This window comes from Macrobrachium rosenbergii, chromosome 21 (assembly GCF_040412425.1).
Source record: "Macrobrachium rosenbergii isolate ZJJX-2024 chromosome 21, ASM4041242v1, whole genome shotgun sequence".
Classification (NCBI taxonomy): domain Eukaryota; kingdom Metazoa; phylum Arthropoda; class Malacostraca; order Decapoda; family Palaemonidae; genus Macrobrachium; species Macrobrachium rosenbergii.
This window is the reverse complement of record NC_089761.1, coordinates 6395257-6413791: the sequence shown is the minus strand read 5'-3', so window position 1 is coordinate 6413791 and position 18535 is coordinate 6395257.

The window sequence follows — 18535 nt, the reverse complement described above, 5'->3', positions numbered from 1 at the left end:
AGATAATTGTTAAATTACCACTATACAAAATGAGAAAACTAAGAGATTGCAAATACACAAAATGTGGCAAAGTGTTAAACTTACAAAAAACTAAAAAAAAAAAAAAATTTTAAAGAATCAGGTAATTCAAATGACATTAAGAAAACACAAATATGCAAACATGAAAATGAAATGCAAGGTAAACTCACTGAAGTATTGTAAGTCATGGCTTAAACTGTAAAAAATATTACAATACCTTACACAAGCCCATGAAAACTTTCACAAGATTACCCCAGTTGCTGCAGCTTGAAATTCACTTTAGCACACTATTCTGATAGGTGCTGTTACCAATATATACACTGTTATAGAACTGATGCTAGATCTCAAAATCTAAGATTAATATTAATGACCACAAATTATTTCATGTTAAAAACTTCTCTCTTTTGGAGAGAGAGAGAGAGAGAGAGAGAGAGAGAGAGAGAGAGAGAGAGAGAGAGAGAGAGAGAGAGAGAGCCAGTGCAAAAGGCCTCTAGAATAAGAAAGAACAAATTTTTAGGATTCCAGCTAGAAGCAACTCCCCATAGAATGACGTCATCATTAAGAAAAAACTGTTTTGGGGCTGAGATACACAGAATATTCTAAAGCATTCTGGCAGCGAGATTCATGGAATATTCTAGACTTCCAGTCACATGGGACACAATCAGAACTGGCTGATGCAATCTTACAAAAACATGACGCAATCGATTTAGACACGTTCAGAAACTATATTACGTAATGTCCATGTGGTTTTGTTCCAAGTAATTTTCAAAAAAGGTATACGTGACTTTAAGGGAAATTGCTTTGGACAAGTTCTCAATCCAATCGATACAACACACACACATGGCTAATCCTGATTAGCATGTTTATAAAACTGGATGAAGAAAGCGTCTTCCTTTAACTTAACTGTCAATGCACTTATCACTAGTGATGACAACAACTCGAACATCTGGTTTAACAGACTAAAAATCTCCTCCTCTCTTTATTATGTTATTATGAAGAAAGATATCATTAATTTTAAATTACGCTAGTAAGTTATCTGAATCATTAACCCTTTGATTACGGCCGAAATGAGGTCTCACACTTCCCACAATCCGGAGAGTGCCTGTAGCATGCTACCAGACGCACAAAAACGTAAACAATTATCGTAATAGTGCGTTTATTTGTTGTTTTGCTACAAATTAACCTGGTTTACTTTTATGACAATATTGTGATAGTAGCCATCCGTGATGTATATAATATGTAATTAATGTAACAACACAAAGAAATAAACATAGGATAAGTACTATATATCGGGGTTTACTGTTGCCAGAGGTATAAGCACTTCACCGATTGCGGATGACAGGCTTCTTTTTTTTTTTTTTTGTCATTTTCTCTCATTCTGTTTGAATCCGTGATGGACAGCTACGTCACAGTTGGATATTAATGTTAAAAATCATTTGTATAGGTCAGAAAACTAATAATCAAGAATGTTCAGTTTTGTTTCCGCTGACTATTCCACTAGCTAAGAAAAAAAAAAAGTTGTTATTATGAAAGAGAGAGACGTGACAGAAATCTTTTTAGTAATGATTTATTCCTTCTAACTGTACACCAATCACATTGGAGAGCACTCTGATTTCAGTAGACACAATTACAATAATGGTAGCAAATGAGCATATTGCTGAATATAATATTAACCCCATTGCTGGATGATATTTTTAGCAATGACCAAGCACCCAGTTGACAAGGGACACCACATGTAGTTTTAGAAATTTAGATTTATCAACGCTGTATGAGCTCTTCTATAATAGACTAATTTAGCATTTTTTCCTTGGTTTTACCATTCAGACATACACATAGACTTATAAAACTCTGGAAAATGGGTGATTTACGAATATATTTACTAGTTTATTTCAACCATACTTTATATTTCAGCAATATGGAATAACTTCTGATACCTTATTATGCAGTCCTGGAAATAAATACGAATTTTACCTGTTCAAGTACAACACATATTTTTTAGATGTATATAGGAATTCCTTTCAGACATCATTTACATTATTTGTATTACACTATTACTTTAAGACTGCTATTCAGAAGAAATAAATATCTCCAACACTTCTGTAATACCGTGAATGCCGTGTTACCAGGAAAGTGTTTATGAGAGAGAGAGAGAGAGAGAGAGAGAGAGAGAGAGAGAGAGAGAGAGAGAGAGAGAGAGAGAGATAAACCATATAAACGGTAAAAATGGCAGATATTTATTTTTTTTTATTAGTACAGCTGCTGCCAAATAATAAATCACCACTGAGAAAAATCGTACTATCTTTGGGTGCCATATAAAGTAAATAATTTGTATAGGTTCAGGTTAAAAGAATAAAAGGAGACGTACAATTGTTTCCCTTGGGCCTCTCCTTTACCTGTGAAGATTATACTAGCAGATTAAACGTTTGCAGTCTACAAGTGGTGAATTTTTTTGTTACTTTTGGCCTAAGTGATGTAGGTAATTGAAAAAAGACTATTAGACATCCTAACAATTTTCTGAAGTCTGAAATTACAGCAGTTTTTATATTCATTATCTATTCCCAATCACCTTTTATTCAAACCTTGTCTCCATATAACGGATGGTAATCAGCCACTTGCGGGCAAAAAGAAACAACCCCTGAGCTACAAACAGATTAGTCATTGTCCCGCACAAATGGTACACGCTGCATTGGGCAATATAAGTACTCAACCTACCCCGGATTATTGATGGCCTAAAGGATACCTTACCAATAATGACAGACCCCTTCTCTGCTTTTCTTCTAATTGAAGGAAATACAGTCAATCTCTTTACTGGAACAGTAGCAAAATATATGAATAATAAAGTAAAATATTAAAGGTAAAAATATATATATATATATATATATATATATATATATATATATATATATATATATATATATATATATATATATATATATATTTCCATAACATCGCTGCTACAAGACACAATAATATATTTTGATCACTAGTGAATATGGATAGTTGGTGGGTGACAATCGAATTTACATGGCACATGCAGGTGTGACAGGCGACGTAGGTGGTACTGGAGATGATGGAATCCTTTTGATGGAAGTGACCAATTGATGTTTTCTGCTCTCGTTTACCTTCCATCTGCATTACGTTTTGTGGGCCTGAATGCTGGAATACTACCTTGGGAATAAGCTAAGTATACCTTAGTTTAACCAGACCACTGAGCTGATTAACAGCTCTCCTAGGGCTGGCCAGAAGGATTAGATTTATTCTACGTGGCTAAGAACCAATTGGTTACCTAGCAACGGGACCTACAGTTTATTGTGGAATCCGAACCATTTTATAGCAAGAAATGAATTTCTATCACCAGAGATAAATTCCTCTCATTCTTCACTGGCCGGTCGGAGATTCGAACACGGGGCCAGTAGAGTGCTAGCTGAGAATAGAACCTACCTTCCCAATGAGAAACTACCTTGGGAATAGGGCCTGGGATTATCCCTTGTCCTTCTGACAGATTCCAGTTCCTTGTTTGATTGATGATGGCGATCAAAAGTCAGAGGGAAAGTGGAAATCGTATTAGCTGTCAAAAGGAGTGAGGATAATCGTGGCGCCCTGTTTTCAAGCAAATATTCCATTGGTCACTCCTTCCAAACTCGATCAAAGTGGAAGGTACCGAGACCTGAAAACAAGGCAGGTCATCAAAAATACCACCTACATCGTCTGTCTCATCTACAAGTGACTTGTAAATAATATTGTCACCTACCAATATCCACATTCACCAAGGACAATATAATAAATTATTTCTGATCAAAATATATTGTTGCGTTATGTACGCAGCATTTTTATGGGCACTTTAGATATAAATAGACAGACACATATACATATATATATATATATATATATATATATATATATATATATATATATATATATATATATATATATATATATATATATATATATATATATATATATATATATATATATATATTAACTTTATCACATACACAATTGTTCTGTGCATTAGTAGAATTACTAAAAGGACTCATTCAAACTGGATGGTATCTAATGGAGCATTTATTCAGAAAAAGTTACAAGTTATCTTGGACAAACAGTTCAAATTATCAAGTATCCGTACAATGAGCAGACCCGTAGTCCAGCTGTATTTATATCTGTGTGCTGGGTACTTTTAATCCTATAATCGCCTAGCTCCTCCTGTGTGACCTCCACCCCCTCATGATCTTGGTCTTTCTCTGCTCCCTTCTTCCAGGTGTCCTTTTTCCGTGCATTCTCTTGCATTTTTCCTTCGTTTCCTTGCTACTGTGAATATACGATTTTTCTAGATATACTGTCTTCAAAGCCGTTTCCGGTGTTCCCTGCCATTGTGTTGTTGGTGCAAGTTATGAAGGCGTTTTCTACAGCCAGTCTAGCCATTTTGTTGATGTTCCTGTACAGAAAACTCATATTTTCCCAGTCTATTTTATGATAATTTTCCCAACAGTGTTTGGTAACTGCTGACGTCTGATTATAATGCCTTATGTTCTGCAGATGTTGTTTGCTTCGCTCTTTACATGATTTGCCAGTTTCGCCATAGTACCCTTCTTCACAGCCTAGACATGCTTTGACTTTTTGTTTCTAACTATTTTATTCCTAATGGTGTTTTTGTAGCTGCCTATTAATTTGAAATTTGAAATTCATACATAAACAGGTCCTCTAGTCATAGGAAAGAAATAAAAATAGGAGTAATGACAGGGTTTTCCATCAGGGCTTATAGGATTTGCAGTCCCGAATTTGTAGACGAAGAGCTGGATTACTTGAGGGAGAGTTTTAAGAGATTAGGCCACCCTAAGTATTGGTGGGAGTGGGCACACATCAAAGCAAGGAAAAACTATTTTGGGGAGAGGGAAAGGATAGAACAGGAACATTTGGTAGGGAAGAAAATAATTACAGTCCCAGACAACAACTCTATTGCACCCATCAACAGAAAGCTAGATAATTTCTAATTGATAGGCAGCTACCAAAACACCATTAGGAATGAAATAGTTAGAAACAAAAAGTCGGTAGAGGGGGAAGAGATTATGGGGGGGGGGTTATATATGGCAGCGTGTCTAGGCTGTGAAAAAGGGTACTATGGCGAAACTGGCAAATCATGTAAAGAGCGAAGCAAACAACATCTGCAGAACATAAGGCATTATAATCAGACGTCAGCAGTTGCCAAACACTGTTGGGAAAATTATCATAAAATAGACTGGGAAAATATGAGTTTTCTGTACAGGAACATCAACAAAATGGCTAGACTGGTTGTAGAAAACGTCTTCATAACTTGCGCCAACAACACAATGGCAGGGAACACCAGAAACGGCTTTGAAGACAGCATATCTAGAAAAAACGTATATTTCATAGTAGCAAGGAAACGAAGGAAAAACGCAAGAGAATGCATGGAAAACGGACACCTGGAAGAAGGGAGCTGAAAAAGACCAAGATCACAAGGGGGTGGGAGCCACACAGGAGGACCTAGGCGATTATAGGATTAAAAGTACCCAGCACATTGTAGATATAAATACAGCTGGACTACTCATCTGCTCATTGTTACATAATGGATACTTGATAATGTGGACTGTTTGGCCCAAGATAACTTGTAACTTTTATATGAATAAATACTCCATTAGATACCATCCAGTTTAATGAGGTCCTTTTACATACACACACACACATATATATATATATATATATATATATATATATATATATATATATATATATATATATATATATATATATATATATATATATATATATATATATATATATATATATATATATATATATATATACATATATATATATATATATATATATATATATATATATATATATATATATATATACTGGACTTGGTTGATATATAAGAATTTACACACAAAATTATAATTGTTGCTGCCTTGAAACCAAAATTAGTCCAGTTTGTAAACAGAATGGGATTCAATGGAAGACTTACCTCAGAATTCTCCTGGAGTTATAATTTAAGGTGGAAGGTTGCCATATTGGAATTTAGAATTCTTATGCCAATTTACAGTGATTTATTTATAGAAACTTAGCAAATCAACATTAGCAAATCAACATTTTAGACACCATACAACATAATCACTGAGGGGCAAATTCAGAATAGGGCACAGTAACAATAATGGCATGAATTGGCAACAAGCAAGTGGATAAGAAATGAGGCCAATCTGCAATAATCAGTTCAATGATACTCATCATATTCAGTCTGCCCTGATTACGTGAAATAGTAATGCATATGATGGTGTTCCAGGATGGAGGGATACTTCATACGAACAGTTGGCCACAACGGAAACTTCTCCAAACTACAACCAGGAATTAATTCAATTTGGGTGGCAGGCGAGGTATGGAAGCATGGGATTTCGATCGTGCCACGTGTCTCCTCCTGAAAGAGATGTTTTGCGTTAGCCCTGCTCAGACTAAGGGAAATGGAATCTTCCTACAGAAGATTACCCAACACGTTCTTAAATACAAACACATAACATAGCCTAGAAGGTGCTTTTTATGAAAGCACGTAAATGTGATCTGAGAATCGGAGCAGCGTCTGCATTAACAATGAACACGTAATTATACGCACCCAAAGTTAACTTACACTATTACCACTTAACTTGAAATACTTAAATAACCCTTAGATTGCACTGGTGGAGGGATAAGTGATTGTTATTTCAGGATCTTTACCCGAGTTCAAAGTGTGTAAATGGCAAGGCAGGGGATACAGGCAAGATTCTGACAAAGGGAAGATTGTTTCTTGGAAGAAGAGGTTAAAATTTTAAAAGAAATGGAAATTAAGGAGTTAAGTACAAGGGACAGGGCTGGCTATTTGACTGCTCGCAAACGTACGAACCATTTATGATTGTTATAGGTGCCTACAACCATTCCAGGTCCCTTGTTTGAGGGCAGCCCGGCCAGCGAAGATGGAGGAACCCGTAGCGCATCCGCTACAGATGAGGTCAGAAGCAAGTCTCTGCCTTGTTTTTGAAAAGCAGGCAGGTCGCATTCGGCGTCGGGTGGCGTGGGGGGGCACCCAGCTGTACCTGCAAGCATGACAAAAGGCCAGCAAGGAGGGTATGGGAAAAGCACACTAATCATTATATGCCTATAGAACAAAAAACTACCTGTTCCCCAGCCCTAAATGCCCTTCTGCCCTTCCCAAATCCCTACATGTCTCCCCCATCGCATGATGGGGGGAAAGGGGGGAAAGAGGGTGTTGGTATTGTTCTTCGGGATCGCACAATGTTGGGGGGTAGGTGAGGAGTACCAACGCCTAACTAACGGCTGTTTACTGGTTCGAAATACGCTTGTTTCTCCGTCATCCGCTAAATTTCCCAACCCGACAGGCCAAGGAATGCTAAATGATTTCACAGTTAAATGATTCCTGGAACGGTAAAAGGAGGGAGGGATGAATATCGTTAACAATATATATATATATATATATATATATATATATATATATATATATATATATATATATATATATATATATATATATATATATATATATATATATATATATATATATATATATATATATATATATATATATAAATAAGGCACTAAAGCATATATATATGGTTTTTATTTATTCATGGCCTATTTCATAGATCAATCTTATCCTCAAGGCTAAAAATACAAAGTAAAAATATACAAATACAGCAAGAAAATTTGGGATATATGTACAAATAAAACATGATAAAGTAAAACATCAGTAAAAAAAGCCAAACCTAAAATAAAATTGTTAAGAAAAAAAAATATAAAGAAATATAAAATTTTTAACTAACAGACCGTATTCCTCTTATATACAGTTCAGTATGTATGAAAAACAATAAACATAAGGTGGGGTGTGGTTTAAGCTATATACAGCGTCGACGAGGAATGATTGTTCAAAAAGGAACAAGCTTTTTTGATCGCTAACGATTCAAGAATAGGGAGGTGAGAAACCGTGTTGACTAGTTAGTATAATCTTAAAATCATTATAGTTTATTTTACTTTTGCATAGTTTTATGTGGTTTCTATATTGATGTTTCTGGGTTAGACAACTTGCACCCAGCTAACGTAATATATTACATATATATAGCAGTTCATGTATGTGTTTCATATATGTCTGACAATGGCATTTTTCTATAAATAAAGTATAAACAACAACATATTAAAGGGGGCAGTTTTTCTTTGTGACAAAACATACTATATAGTTCTTGGGTTCTTATATATAGCTTCATATGCAGGATATATATAATATATATATATATATATATATATAAAACTTATATAATATGTTATATATGTATAAGTATATAGGAGGGTGAAAGGACTATATATGCTATATATATTTTTATTTATATATATATTTTATTCATATATATATATATATATATATATATATATATATATATATATATATATATATATATATATATATATATATATATATATATATATATATATATATATATATATATATATATATATATATATATATATATATATATATATATATATATATATATATATATATATAACGATATATATATATATATATATATATATATATATATATATATATATGAGCAATAATAATATAGACATTAAACGGAGGCGGATATATTAGTCATTTGATTGCATATTTATAACGTATCTAATATGATTATATCATCATTCTATTAAAAAACAAAACCATTGACAATATATATATTATGCAAATATATCATAACGTATGATCGACTTAAAGATTTTTATATATACCGATAAAATACAGAGATAATTAAAACAAATATATATAAAAAAGACAAGTAAAAAAAATTATATAAAATATTTATGTTTTAAAACACTAAATTTAAAAATCACATTATTCATTTATTTATTTGTTTTTTCTTATGTGATTTTAAATTTTAGTGTTTTAAAACATAAATATTTTATATATTTTTTTATATATATTCTATTTGTTTTAATTTCCCTGTATATTTACCTATATGTCTCTAAAAGTTTCCTTTATATTTTTTATTTCTATTTGCCTATATAATTTTTCTGTATTTTTATTGTCAATATTTTTGTTTTTTATTCTAGAACCCTGATGATGTATCATATTATGAAACGTCGGATAACATGCAATCAAATATAATCAAGAGTATTCCTGTATATATTTTATATATATATATATATATATATATATATATATATTATATATATATATATATATATATATATATATATATATATATATATATATATATATATATATATATATATATATATATATATATATATATATAAAGATAAAATCCATGAAGGAAACAGAAACACTGAAGTGCTGCGAGGCCTTTCGACGCTAGGTCCTTTACTTAGCAGACTGAAGATATATAAAAGTATGTTTACAAAGAAAGCTCATATAAATGACAGATGGGGATTATAAAGGAAACATATGTACCTGGAATCCAACAAAATTGAAGAATTAGTAGAACTGCCAAAACAGGATTAAATATTTAAGAGGTTTTACAAACGATTAGGATCACCCATTCAGAAGCAATGGCAGGATAATTAAAAGATTATACAGGGTTGTGACTGACCACCTAAAAATTTTAGTACAACAAAATAATTCTCTTTTTTTTTGTAAATAATAATTACTTTTGGCAAGATGAACATTTTTAAAAAAAAAAAAATATTAAACATATGGATATATAGAAAATATATACCAAGTAACTAACTTGTAATTAAGTCAGTGATTTTATCTTTTAGGTCATTCTTGAACATTTTTTCTAATACAGGGTCCAAATAATACATGCCAGGGCTAAGATTAAAATTACAACTGGAAGTAAGCTGGATAATAGCAGACTCCAATAGATTTCTTGAAGAGAAATCTTTCGATCTGGCAATCACTGAACTTTCAGTCCAATTTATCCTGTGAGAGTTTTCACTTAAATGAATGAATATAGCATTGGATGCTTGTCCAGTTTTGACTGAATATTTATGTTGCTTAATACATACGTCTAAATCTTTGTTAGATTGGCCAATACCTTCTCTCTTCAAAAGAGAGAAGGTAATAATGTAAACTATTTGTGTGGTCATTAATATTTTTCTTAGGTTTTGAGATCTAGCATTAGTATATATCGGTAAAGGTGCCTATCTGAATGGTGTGTTAAAGTGAGTTTTAAGATGCAGCAATTGGGGTAACCTTGTGAAAGTTTTCACTAGCTTGTGCAAGGTATTGTAATATTTTTTACAGTTTAAGTAATTACTTAAAATACTTCAATGAGTTTACATTGCATTTCATTTTAATGTTTGTATATTTGTGTTTTCTTAATACCATTTGAATTATTTTATTTTTTTTTATTTTTTTAGCTTTTTGTGAGTTTAAGATTTTTCCATATTTTGTGTATTTGTAATCTCTTAGTTTTCATATTTTATATAGTGGTGATTTAACATTTACTTACTTAGCATCTTAAGTGTTTCGTAATGGTTTAACATTGCATACTTGATTTGAATTTTCATTTACTTAGATTTTCTTTTCAAATCTTAAGTATTTCTTGATAGTTTAAATTTTGCTTGATTAATTTAATTTCTTGATGAATTAAAATTTTTGTGATTTGATTTTGCTTAATATTTAAGTTAAAATATTCTGTTGTTTTCAAGTATTAGTAAAAATTAAGAATGTAAATTTTGATTTCTTAGTCTTGAATTAAAAATTAATTTTTGTGTTTAAAGTTTTTACAATAGTGTTTCATTTACTGACCACCAGTGGTAGGAGTAATTGTGTGCATAAGGCATAGTGATAAACATGTTTTGTTCCCTCAGTTTTGCTGATGTGACTCTAACCTGGGGAGACAGTTATAGTTGTTTGAAGGAGTGATGCCCTTTTGATTAACTTAAGCATATATAAATACCACACAAGTTTTTTGATAAATTTATTCTTATTTCTCACATGATTAGTAAGCTTTTCTAAGGGTTCTCTTGCCTTTAGAGTACTTTTATTGTTATGAGTTCAGGTATCTGGACTGAAGTGAGGTAAATTTGGGAATTCTGTGATTAGTAGTGTAATAACCAGGTATTAAGAACACTTTGTAACAATAAAGTTTAGTGCCCTGACCCAGGAACAAAACAAAATATCACTCTGGTTTATGATTTGTATTGGTGGTGTTAGGGATTTTTTTGAAGGAAAGTGACTGCATGGTTGTTTTTGTGTTGTATTGTGAATTGTTTAGTTGAGTAACTTAGAGAAAATGGTTCTGTTTAATGTTCAGCAGTTTTTTGCAGCTCTATTCATCTGAAGCTCAATGGCTTGCTTTATCCATAGCCTGTGGGGGTAATGTGTCTAATAGTATGATTAAGACACAAGTGAAATATATTGTAATCGAATTATTGATGGACTCTGGTAAAATAGATGAGGAGTTAGGAGAAGCACAGGCATTATTGAATGCAGCTGATGCAGAATTTATAAGTAGGCAAGAATCTAATATTGAGTCTGAGGTTAAAAAGAAAGAGAAAAGTCATGCAGAAGTAGAGCTTAGGTGCAAAGCTGCAGAAGAAACCTTAAGTTGAAAATGCAAGCAGAAAAAGAAAGAGAGGAAACAAAATGAAAATTGATTAAACTAAGAATGCTGGCAGAAAGAGAAAGAAGAAAGGCAGGTAAAGAAAAAGAAGACAGAGAGAAAAGAGAAAGAAAAGAAAGATAAGAAGTAAAAGCAGCAGAAGAAGAAAGAGAAAGAGAAAAAGAGGAAAGGGAAAAAGCAAGATATGAAAGGGAGATGAAATTATTAGAAGCTCGTTGCAAGTTACCTGTAACACCGTCTAACCCTTCCCAAGGTAATTCAGACCTTGTGTTTGATATGGTAAGAGTACAGAAGTTAATTCCAAAGTTTACAGAAAAAGCTCCTTTTAAAAAGTGGTATCAGGTATGGGATGGCCAGAAGATAAATGGTCAGTCTTTTTACAGAGTGTTCTCATTGGTAAAGGAAAAGTGCCTATTTAGCCTTAAGAGCTGATCAGTGTAAAGAATGCAAGGTACTTAAACACAATGTGCTACAAGTTTACCTGATGATCTTTGAGTATTACAATGAAATACTCAGATCTTTGAGAAAGTATGACAAGATGACTTTCATGGATTATACATACAAAGTGAAAAGTTGATCCAAACAATGGTTGGAGGCTGCTAAAGTTAGATCGATGGACGAACTTGAGGAGCTGGTAGTTCTAGAGCAGTATCTTAGAGGAATTCCTGAACACATAAGAGCCTATTTGAGAGAGAGAGAGAGAGAGAGAGAGAGAGAGAGAGAGAGAGAGAGAGAGAGAGAGAGAGAGGTGGGGGGGGGAGGTTGAGAAACTTAACAAAGCTGCTACATATGCATTGAGTGAAGATTACAATATCATAAATAGTAGGCATACTAATAATGTCAAGTACCAGAAACAACAACACACAGGTTTTAGGTCTCATCCAAATTACAGGAACAATTTGTTAAATGGGAATACTTCTAGTGGTAATGGTAATACCTCTCAGCAATTGAATGTTACATCCTTATCATCCAGTTTCTCAAGAAAGATACAGAAGACTAATGTCGTCTGCTTCAAGTGTGGAAGAGCAGGACACTAAAGTCGAGATTGTTATCAGACACAACAACAGTCAAAGCCAGTTGGTCAAGTGGTCAAAGGTGACCAGGTGAAAGAGACCACAAAGAGCAGTGTGGGAAAGATTGAAACTATAGGAAACACTGAGACTAAACAAGCAGAGTGTTTAACAACTAGTTAAATGTAACTTCAAGCAGTGAGTGGCTGAGCAGCCTGGTGTTTTAAGCCATATATCTATGAAAGTACGCTGGCAACTCAAAGATGGAGTGTGCAGGTACCAGTCAAGGTATTACATGATACTGGGAGTAACCATAGTGTGGTAGTTCATGGTTCTCACCCACACTTAGAGAAGGATGTCACAGAAGATTCAGTTATTTTGAAGGGTATAGGAGGAGATGAGGTAGCTCCTAAATGCCGTTTGCACCTGTCATGTGAACTGGTGACAGGAAATGTTGATTTTGCTGTAAAGGATTCACTAGCTGTTGGAGGTGTACATGTTTTACTGGGTAATGAAGTAGGTGGTGCACCAATTTTTCCTTTTCCTATAGTGACAGACAAAGCATTGAGGATTAGTCCTACAGTAGATTTAGAGAAGAATAACCCCCACCTGTTTCCAAGTCGTGTAACTACAGGAGTATGAAGAGAACTATGCCTGCAAGTGAAGAAACTGAGGATTTACCTGCACAAGAAGGATCAAGTGAAGGATCTTTGAGCTTAGAAAAGATGTTCCAGGAAAGTGACATTTTCTTGAGTGCCAACAAAGAAGAGATTTCCCAGGAAGAAGAAGAACCTGTTTTTCTTGAAGAGACTCAAAGTAGTCAGAGTGTTCCTGATGATAGTAGTGAAGCTACAGAAGTTGAGTTAATAGATGTTGAGAGTTCACCCTTGAAGTTGGTCAAGTGACTAGAGAGAAGCTAATGGAACTGCAGAAGAAGGATACAACATTGGCTGATTTGTTCTTCAGAGTTGTTGACCAATAAGAGATGCAACAAACTCCTATCTGTTATTATCAAAAGGAAGCACAGGCCTGCAGATATACCAGGAAATGCTGAATGGGGTGAATATCATCAAATTCTGATTCCATATCCATTGAGGAAGCAAGTGGTAGCGGTAGCTCATGAGTCTAGACATGTGGGAATCAGGAAGACTGTAGAGAAGATAATGAAATATTTTTTTCTGGCCTGGACTTCACAAGGATGTTACCAAGTTCTGTCGAGAATGTCACACCTGCCAAGTAGATGGAAAACCGAATGAAACCATTCAAAAAGCGCCCCCTATAACCTACGGAAGTTAGAGGAGAACCCTTTAGCAAGGTGAATATAGATGTGGTTGGGGTGCTTCTGAAAAAAAAGAAAGGAAATGAATATCTGGTAACATTAATGTGTCCCCTGACTAGGTATCCTGAGGCAATCCCTGTAAGAAGTATAAGTGTCAAGGTAATTGCTGAGAAGTTGGTGGAGTTTTCCCCAAGTTTAGAATACCAGAAATTGTGCAAAGTGACTGAGGAACGAACTTTACTTCTAAATTGTTCTAGGATGTGACGAACTTGTTATGGGTGAAACAACAAGGAGCCTTGGAAAGGTTCCACCAGACATTGGGAAGTATGTTAACAAAATACTGTTATGAGACAGGAAGAGGATGGGATGCTGGTTTACCCTGAATATTGTTTAAAGTTAGGAAGTCTCATCAAGAAAGCAAGAGATGTTCACCAAATGAGATGATTTTTGGTCAAGAAGTGAGAGGTCCATTGAAGATTCTTGGAGAAAACTGGGAAGAAAATCAAGAAGAAATCCAAGGAGAATATGTGAAGGAAAAGGTTAAGAGAATTAGACAATTCTCTTTAGAAAATCTGAAAATAAGTCAAGAGAAAATGTAAAGAAGATATAATGCTAAGACCAAACTGAGAGGTTTTAGTGTAGGACAGCACGTTCTAGCGTTCTTACCAGTGAAAAGATTTCCCCTTACCAAAAAATTTCAAAGTCCACATAAGATAATAGAGATGTTAAGTGACTGAACTTATTTGACTGAAACACCAGGAAGAAGGAAACGACAGAGGAAGATGCATGTGGATCTTTTGAAACCTTACTTCTCAGAAACTAAAACTGAAACAGTTTCAATAACACAGACAACTTCATCCATAGAGGACAAGGATGGCTACGAGTTGGGAGCTGAAAGCTAGATGAACAATTCTTCAATATCGAAAAATCTGAAGGATAAACTAAAACATGTGAGTGTTGAGGAAAGCAGTGAATTGAGTGAAGTAATTAGAAGTTCCCTGAAATTTTTGCAGAGGTACCTATGCATACCAATCTTACAATGCATGAGATAAAGATCAGAGACGTTGGAAAATCTTTTAAACAGAGAGCATATCGCTTATCACCTTTTCAATAAGTATTTATTGCAGCATGGATTAGCAGAACCCAGTTCAAGTCATTACAGTTCCCCATGTGTGTTAATGAGTAAATCAGATGGCTCATTTAGGATGTGTACTGATTATAGAAAATTGAATGCCATCAGTGTGGCTGACAATTATCCCTTGATAATGTTGGGCAAGCCAAGTTTGTTTCCAAGATAACTTGTTAAAAGGGTATTATAAAATTCCCTTATATGAGAATGCTAAATTGCTGTCAGCTTTAATTACACCTTTTGGATTGAATCAATACACTGTTTTGCTATTTGGTCTGATGAATGTACCTGCAACATTTCAACTGCTAGGATCCATGGGGGCAGTAGGTGTATACCTTGATGACATAGTGATTTATTCTACAACATAAGGACGAGCATCTGTCCAGTATCTGGGATTTGAAGTTGGAAAAAGCCTTCTCCTGTTGATACTAATGTTGACGGTATCTGTAAGGCTATCCCCTACTTTCAGAAACAACTATAAAGATTTTTGTGCACGGCTGGATTTTATAACAGATTCTGTCCGAATTTCTCAGTCATAGTAGCTCCCCTGGCTAATTTTGTAACCCTACTGTGTAAAAATAGAGAACATTATTCGAAAGCGCAATGTAATAGCATATTATTTATCCCATTGTCAATCGTTGGATTCAAACCCGGGATAATTAATCTTCTCGGGGGAGGAATGTCATGATATTCTCTTGTAAAATTGATAAAGTATGATTTTTCCAGAATATTTTGATATGTTTTGTTAATAATAGTTATGTCAAAATGTCTTTGTAATGTCACATATCACAAATATTAATGATTTAGATAACTTAACGGCATAATTTAAAATTAATAACATCGTTCTTAATAGTAACGTAATAGAGAGAGGAGATTTTTTTTTTTAGTCCAGATGTTTGAGTTATCATCACTAGTGATAAGTGCATTGACAGTTAAGTTAAAGGAAGACTTGCGTTCTTCATCTTGTTTTATAAACATGCCAATCAAGATTAGACACGTGTGTGTTGCATTGATCGCATTGAGATCTTGTCTAAAGAGATTTCTCTTAAAGTCACGTATACCTTTTTTGAAAATTTCTTTGAGTAAAATCACATGGATATTATGTAATATAGTTTCTGAACTGTCTTGATTGAATGCGTTATATTTTTGTAAGATTGCATCAGCCAATTCTGATCGTGTCCCATGTGACTGGAAGTCTAGAATGTTCCATGAATCTCGCTCCCAAAATGCTGTAGAACATTCTGTGTATCTCAGCCCCAAAAGTTTTTCCTTAATGATGACGTCACTCTGTGGGGGTGTTGCTTCTAGCTGGCATCCTAAATATTTGTTCTTTCTTATTCTAGAGACCTTTTGCACTGGTTCTCTCTCTCTCTCTCTCTCTCTCTCTCTCTCTCTCTCTCTCTCTCTCCATAAGAGAGAAGTTATTAACATGAAATATATTTGTGGTCATTAATAGTAATCTTAGCTTTGGAGATCTAGCATTAGTTTTATAAAAGTGTATACATTGCTAACAGCACCTATTAGAATAGTGTGTTAACCCTGGACAGGGAGCCTTGGAAACCTGTCACACGACAAATAGGGTAGTGTACTTTTAGACACACTGAACTTTGTAAACTCGACTACTAGGTCAGTACTTCGAGACCAATTTTTTTTTTTTTTTAAACTGGAGAGCAAGTACTCTTCTTTCTACTGGTATGGGAGAAAAAACTCTAGTAATAAAAAACAGTTCCTATTTATTCAAAAATCTGACAATAAGTTATCAAAATTAAATTACATACATTTATACTACAAAAGAGTATCCTGAGGTTCAGAATTCTTGAGAAATCAGGCAGGCTTGAAAGACGAAGGGTTGAGCACCATTTTGAACTAGTCAGGCTGTGATAGCTCGAAAACTGCAAAATCTGGAAAGAGGAGAAATATATGTTTATTTTTTTTTAAAATCAATAGAAAACTTTGCATAACAAAATATTTTTTCTACCACTAAATCTTTATGGATTTGGATGAAATTTTTTATAAGTATTTTGCAAGCATCTAAAATCATGGAAAAATAAAATAAAATAATTTGACAGCTATAAATGGGTCAAAACAGGTACATTTAATGGCACCACACACTGCCATCCAGTGCCAAAATATTTTTCATGTAAAAATGAGTATGACATGGCTTAAAAGGTTTTATTTTTTTATGTTAAATGTTTTTTAAATGTAATATATAATAAAAATAAACAATTAGACAATAATAATAATAATTTGGGAACACTTACCAGGAATTGGAGCACTTTTCACAGGTGTACTTCAGGTGGTGGGCATTTAGTTGTCTTCTACTGCAGTTGCTACAAAAAATTTTGATCTCGCATTAGGAGGAGGAAGGGCAAAGATGGCATCTCTGCCGTTTTCAGAGCGTCCTGGCCTTCATTTGTGGCACTGGTGATGTCTTCCACCAAACACAGAACAAATCAGGATGAGACATCCCTTGGAAGATATCTCTTCTGCTGCAGGCGGTTGAATGCCCAGGGACGACAAAGTTCAAGTGCCAAATCCATAGCAAATTTTCCTGCTTCGTAACTCAGAGGGAGCTGGGGAAGGGCAAAAGCTGTTGCAGCCCTCGACGTAGAATACTCGTCCTCCTGGGGTGCAAGGCATTCAACTCGTCTTCCAAGTCTTCATGAATGACTTCTACTTCCTCATCCTCCCACGTGGGGCGTCGTGCAGGTCATCAGACACCCTGTCTGCTTTAAATAACAATCTCAGAGGGTCCTCCATCATCACTGGTGTCATCCTCAGAAAAAAAAGCTTATTGAAGTAGTCCTCGTCCTTCACGAAATTTCTTCTCGATTATTTAAAACCTGAAAACATGAAAATGGAAAATTAGAAAAGTACCAAAAAAAAACCATCTTGGCAGCAAGGAGCAATCTCCAAAATGGCAGTTGGTCTATGAGAAACAACCATCCGTTAATATTTCCAAAAGAAAATTATCACTATAGTCCAAATAACAATGATTCAGCAATAAATTTTACAAAAGTATTGAAAATCACTTTTTGTTACGTACAAGGTAAGGTAGTGCTGAAAATACACACAAAGAAACTTTCAGCGCCGAAAATACTGTGTTAATAAAGGCGGACTTCAACTCGTAACATCTTGTCTCCATGTTAGCTCGACAAAGACTAGCTATTCCAGAAAAAATGAGTCCACCTACTTGAAGGGACGCATGCACAACAAAAAATGGGTTTCTTTGCAACCTGTTTTTAGTGTCTAAAAATGGCACAAGGCTACCTGTCCAGGAATTTCAACTACAGCAATTGGGGTAATCTTGTGAAAGTTTCATAAGTTTGTTTAAACGTATTGTTATAGTTTTTTTACAGTTTAAGTCATGACTTACAATAGTTGAGTGAATTTACATTGCATTTCATTTTCATGTTTTATATATGTTTCTTTTATTAATGACATTTAAATTATTTGATTCTTTTTAATTATTTTTTTAGTTCTTTGTAAGTTTAACACTGCCTTATTTTGA